Raw genomic sequence first — 5,625 nt, forward strand, 5'->3', positions numbered from 1 at the left:
ATACATGGTACCATACTTGGTGTCTGGGATACAAAGCTATGCAGCCCCTGTTCTCAAGGAGCTTCCAGATGCATGGAGGGTACTTGCCTGGAGCACAAGAGATACCAAAGAATCCGAGCTCCAGAGCTAGAAAAACCTCAAAGATCTTATAGTCCATCTCTCTCTCTCCCTCACACCCCCTGCCAGCCTTATTTTGCAGATGAGGAAACTGAGGCCAAGGAAGATGGAAGTGACTTAGCCAGGGTCATAAACTATAAGTGTCAGAGGCAAAATTCAAGTCCCAATATTTAAGACTCCAAGTCTAGCTATCTCTCCACTCCAACATCCTACCTAGCAGAAGGTGATTGAAAAGGAGGAGAGGAAACAACTATAAGCAATTTGACGGGGAGAAGAGGATTAGAGGAAGCTTCATAGAGGAGGTAGCACCTGAACTGAATCTTATTGGAGAAAGAGAAGGAATTCACCAGGTAGAGATTAGGAGAGCAAATTCTGGCCAGGGCAGATGAGAGCCAGCAGACTGTGTGAATTCACAGAGGCAGAGAAGATAAGACAAAATCAGAGAACAGCCAGTAATTTCATTTGGCTGGAACACACAGTGCATGAAATGGAGTAAAGCAAAATTCTTCTGGAAAGATCGGTTAGAGCCAAGTGGTAGAGGGCCTTAAATACTCAGTCTTGGAATGTATGTTTTGTCCTCTGGCCAACAAGCCACCCAAGGTTGTGAAAAGGTCAGACATGCTTTAGGGAGATTATTGAGGGGAGGGGGTGGCACATGCTAATAATTTCCTGCTGGGGTGGCTAAGGCTGGTGGATCATTTGAGCTGGGAAGTTCTGAGCCTCAGTAGGGCTAAAGCTGATTTGGGCTCTGTACTGTGTAGCACCCAGAAGGGAAATCCCCCAGCGTGGGCCACCAGTCTGTCTGAGGAGTGAACCAACACAGGTCAGTGGGAAACAGAGCAGACCAAAGTTTCAGTGCAGATCAGCATGGGGATCGGGACATGAGTAGCTATTGAATTTCTAGCCTGGGTGGGACCACCTCCAGTTGCCAAAGAAGGAAAGGTTATTTTAGCACTTGTGAAGAAAAATGGATTGGAAAGAAGAGGAGAAATTTGAGGCAGGAAGACCAATTTAGGAGCAATTACAATTAGCCAAGTAAGAGATGATCAGGGTTTGGAATGGGATAGGAGCGGCATAAGGATAAAGGTGGGAATGAATCACAGCAATAGAGAAGGGAGCATTGGCAGGACTTAGTCAATCATTCACTTACTCATTCCATCCATTCATTCATTCCCTCACTCCCTCATTCCTTCACTTGCTCACTTTCACACCCATCCATTGTGTTCATTCATTGGCTCATTCATTCATTTCCTGGCTCAGCCGGTTGGTCAAGTCAGTCCTTTACTGAGTCAATCAGTCACTGGACTGTATCCTGTGTAGCCAGAGAACAAGCCCCTTCCTGCAAGAACAGTTCTTTACTATGTAGGACAGGCCTACAGAGTAATCTCTAGGGGTAAGTGGGCTGGGGGCGTGGATTGATGCTGACTTAAACCTTAGAGTTCACTTTACTCCATGCTGTTGAGGGCACTGATTCCCCTGGGAGGGAGCCTGAAATAAATGGTAGTGAGGAATTTTGGGGGTGGGGAGCACTAGTAAAATTCTGAGGTTCACGTATGTCCCATTTACCCATTCCTTCCATCCTGCCCTTGGGATTCCCTAAAGGTTCACTCTGGGAGGATGATTTCATCTTTGGGGGTAAGACTCCAAGTATGGCTCACCAGAGCTCCTAGATGCCAAATTCCTCAGGGATGGTCTTAAGCCAGGTACTTTCAGGAACAGTCCTACAAGAGGGTCAGTGGAGATGGGGGTAGATTTAGGTTAGACCAAAGAGTGAATTTCCTGAAAGCACAGTGACCCTATAGCCTTTCCCTGGCAGGGGCAATGCTCATTCACAAAAGCTGTTCAGGAGATGGCAGTTGAGCACTACGGAACTCTTCACATCCCAGTGGAGGAGAAGTTGGGGTGGGAAGAGTCTGGAGGTCATCACCTAAGAACGGAATCATTGATGCATAGCTGAAAGGGACCAGAAGAATCATCTAGTTTGACCTCCCTAGTTAACAGGGGCAGTCAAACCAGTTCTTTACTGAGTTACTCAGTCACTGTATGATGAGGAAACTGAGACTTGGAAAAGTGATTTCCAAAAGATCACAGAAGTAGGAAGGAGCCGAGCTCAAATTTGAACTCTGGTCTCTGACCCAGGGCTCTTCCCATTGAACACTGTTTTGACTAATCATGGTTATTCTTCTGTAGCTAGTAGACTGATGGGCACGATGACTTCCAAGACCAGAAAGGGTAGCATTATGAGGAGTGCTGTAATCAGTTACCCCAGCAGGGATACGAAACCCAGTTGGGGTACAGATCCCAGCAGCAATGTGTGTTTGGTGGGGGTAGGGATCAGCAGGGCAGACAACTATGGCATGAGAGGCAGCAATTCAGCCTGAAAATATCAGCCAGTTGTGGAATGGAAAAGAGACCCTGGGGCCAGCACCTGCCTTGGTGAAATCGGAGACCAAGAGAGTGGGAGTGAGTGGGCTACTTTTTTGTCCCAGCTCCAGGAACCCCACTGACATTTGTGACAATTGGTAACGTTGGCCACCAAGGTCAATGGGTATGGGTGTGGGTGGGGGAGTGGGAGGTGGGTGGGTATGGGGGGAAGGATTGGGGCAGGCTGGTGGTGGAGTTAGAGCCCAGATCTCCTTAAATAGCTGCTGCTTCCAGGTGAATGAGCCACAAGGCAAGCCCAGGCGATCCCACGGCAGGGACATCTGGAGGCACAAGGAATGCCCCATCCCCCTGACCGCTACCCCTCAGGAGGTCCTCAGACCTAACTGAATAACCCAAGCCTTGCCCTTGGAGTTACTGAGCAAGCCTTTGAAAGTCTCTTCATTATGTATTTTTGTAAGGCAATAAAGGCACCTAACTATATTATGAATCATGAATGTTTTTTTTGAGTCAGATCAGATAAGACTCCTTCCTAAACTACCTTCCATCCTAAGAATGAAGCTGGACAGAGATCTTTGAGACTCGTCTAACCAAGAAGAGGTCAGTGAAAATTGGACAACTGAACAAGCTACATCCTGGTCTCAAAGGAATTTTTTTTAACCTGGGGCAAAAACACTCAGAAGGATAGAATGATTCTAATAATAAAAATGCAAAGAACAGTATAACGTAGTCAAATGCCAAGTAACTATAATAATCATTTTTGGCCCCTGGGAAGAGATGAGGAAATGAGGAAATAGGAGACCACAGGTGTAGAATGTTTAAATGCGTTGTTGGGTTCATTGGTTTTGCTTAATGGGGGGTGAGGTAGAGGAGACAGGAGGGGAGAAGTATATCCAGAAATGACTGTGATATTAAAAAAAAGCATCAATAAACAGTTGGGGGATGGAATATGGAGGTGGCCCAGACTAATAATATCTAGCATTTATAAAGCCCTTTATAGACATTATTTCATTTGATCATCACAATGCTGGGAAGTAGGTGTTATTATTCCCATTTTATAGATGAGGAAACAGAGAAAGTTAAATTTTCTTGCCCAAGGCCATATGATCAATGAGTATCTGAGACAGGATTTGAACTCCAGTCTTCCCAACTTCAGATCTAGTGCTCTATCCACTGCGCCACCCAGTTACCTAAGACAGTTCTTATGTGGACACAATTATACCAGGAGAGGGAGGCCCCTAACCCTGGTCCCCAGAAGGTACAGAACAGTGGAGAGCCTTGAGTCAAGGCTCAGGAACAGTAGTCTGAATGGGAAGGAAATACAACCTTCTGGAGATAAAGGAAGCACATCGCTCTGGATGTCACTCCCCTATGGCAAAGTCTTACTGGCTCCATGTTCAGGCTGGTTTGCCCAATTGGGGCAAATCTCCACTCCTGATCCATGCCAGCTGTGTTTGTGGATGTGGCAGGGAGTGGGGTGGGAACCCATTCCTAAGTGTCCAAAGTAGAGCCTGGGGCTGGACACTAGAGATAGCCAGAGGGAAACAGGCAAGTTCCCTGCCCTAGTTGGGAGCTTCTTTGATGGTGGAGACCCTGCACTTAAGGTACTCCCAGTCAGAAGGGAGATGCAGCCCCTTTAGGGTACAAAGATATGCAAAGGCAAAATAACTAAAGGACAGAAAGAGGTGGTGGCAAAGTAGAGACAGTGTGGAGAGCAGAGAAAAAGTGCATGGAAGAAATAACTGGATCATGTACTTCAGACTCCTTTCTTTCTGACTATTCCTTCTCTGGTTCCCCTTCCCTTTTGTCCTCTTCTCTTTCCTCTCTCCTTCCTCCCTCTTCTCTTCCTTTTCCTGTTCTCTCTCTCTCTCCCCTCTTTTCCTTCCTGCCCTTTCTCCTTCTTCTCTTTCCCTCTCTCTTCTTTCTCCCCTCCTGTTTTCTCTTCTCTCTCTCTCTCTCTTCCTCTCTCCCTACCTTTCCTTCCTTCTCCCCCTCCCTCTCTTCCCTTCCTTCAGAGAGAGACTTCATCCATTCTCAAGGCTTCAGTTTTCACCTAGAATCACAAAATCTTAGAACCTAAAATTCCAGCTCTCTCATTTTACAGGTAGAGAAACAGGCCAGAAGAATGGAGGAAACCATGGTTTTGGAAGAATGGAGGAAACCATGGTTTTGGCATGAGCACCCCCATTTGCCTGCCTCGTTTCCCTGCATCCAGGCAATAGATGAGGAAGAAAGGTTCTCTCCTGAGTATCTCTAGCTGGCTCCAGCCCATGCTTTACCTCCATTCCCCACTCCACTTCCTACTTCTTGCTCTGAGAATGGTAATCAGATCAATCCTACCTACCCCTGCTTCGGTAAAGAGTGTAAGAACAGGCTGCCCTAGGTCCCCACTTGGAACTCCCCAGCACAAAACCTCTTCCCCGCCACCACTGGCTACCTATGTATTGTCTCCTCCTATTAGAACACAAACATCTTGAGGGCACTTTATATTTTAATGTGTTAAGCATATAGTAGGCATTTAATAAATGCTTTTAGAAAAATCCATTCACTCATCCTATCCAATGAATACTTGAACAGGAATCCCCACTATAACATCTTAGTCCAGGGGTCATCCAGCATCTGCCTCAAGAACTCCAGAAACAGGGAGCTCACTGTCTTTGAAAACCCTTCATACAGATGACTCCCAAATCTCTATCTTTAGGTCTGACCTCTCTCCTCAGTGCCAGTCCAGTAGGCCACTAGGGTGTTTCAGCTGGGATATTTCACCTGTCTTCATATCCAACAGATTTTAAACCAAACTCACCTTCCTCCTTCCTATACCAACTCTATTTCCTGATTTCCCTGTTTCTGTAGATGACTCCAGTGTCCTCTCCATCACCTACCCAGGGTCCAAAACCTCTGACTCCTTTTTGGTTAAGTCTCCTCTTTCTCCTTTTTACTACCTTTCTGCCAATTGGTCCCTGGATCATCTCTAAGCTTCTTTTGTCATCTGTCTTGTGTTCCTTCTTGCCATTTCTACCACCCTACCCTAAGTGGGTCTGTTTCAGTGAAAAGCACTTGATTGATTGTTGGGGGGTCTGCCAACTTAGGAGACGTAAGTACTGCTCTTCAGTCTGCCCTTAAATA

The 5,625-nt window shown here is 46.4% G+C and overlaps 1 long non-coding RNA gene across 1 annotated transcript; it reads left to right on the top strand.

Moving 5' to 3' along the window:
* The first annotated feature begins 1,423 nt into the window (after window positions 1-1,423).
* LOC140504670 (uncharacterized) lies at window positions 1,424-2,982 on the top strand. Its single transcript, XR_011967188.1, has 3 exons — window positions 1,424-1,510; window positions 2,449-2,639; window positions 2,776-2,982. It is a non-coding gene; the product is annotated as an uncharacterized lncRNA (long non-coding RNA).
* The last annotated feature ends 2,643 nt before the right edge of the window (window positions 2,983-5,625 follow it).

The sequence above is a fragment of the Notamacropus eugenii genome, chromosome 5, assembly GCF_028372415.1.
Source record: "Notamacropus eugenii isolate mMacEug1 chromosome 5, mMacEug1.pri_v2, whole genome shotgun sequence".
In the NCBI taxonomy this organism is placed as follows: Eukaryota; Metazoa; Chordata; class Mammalia; order Diprotodontia; family Macropodidae; genus Notamacropus; species Notamacropus eugenii.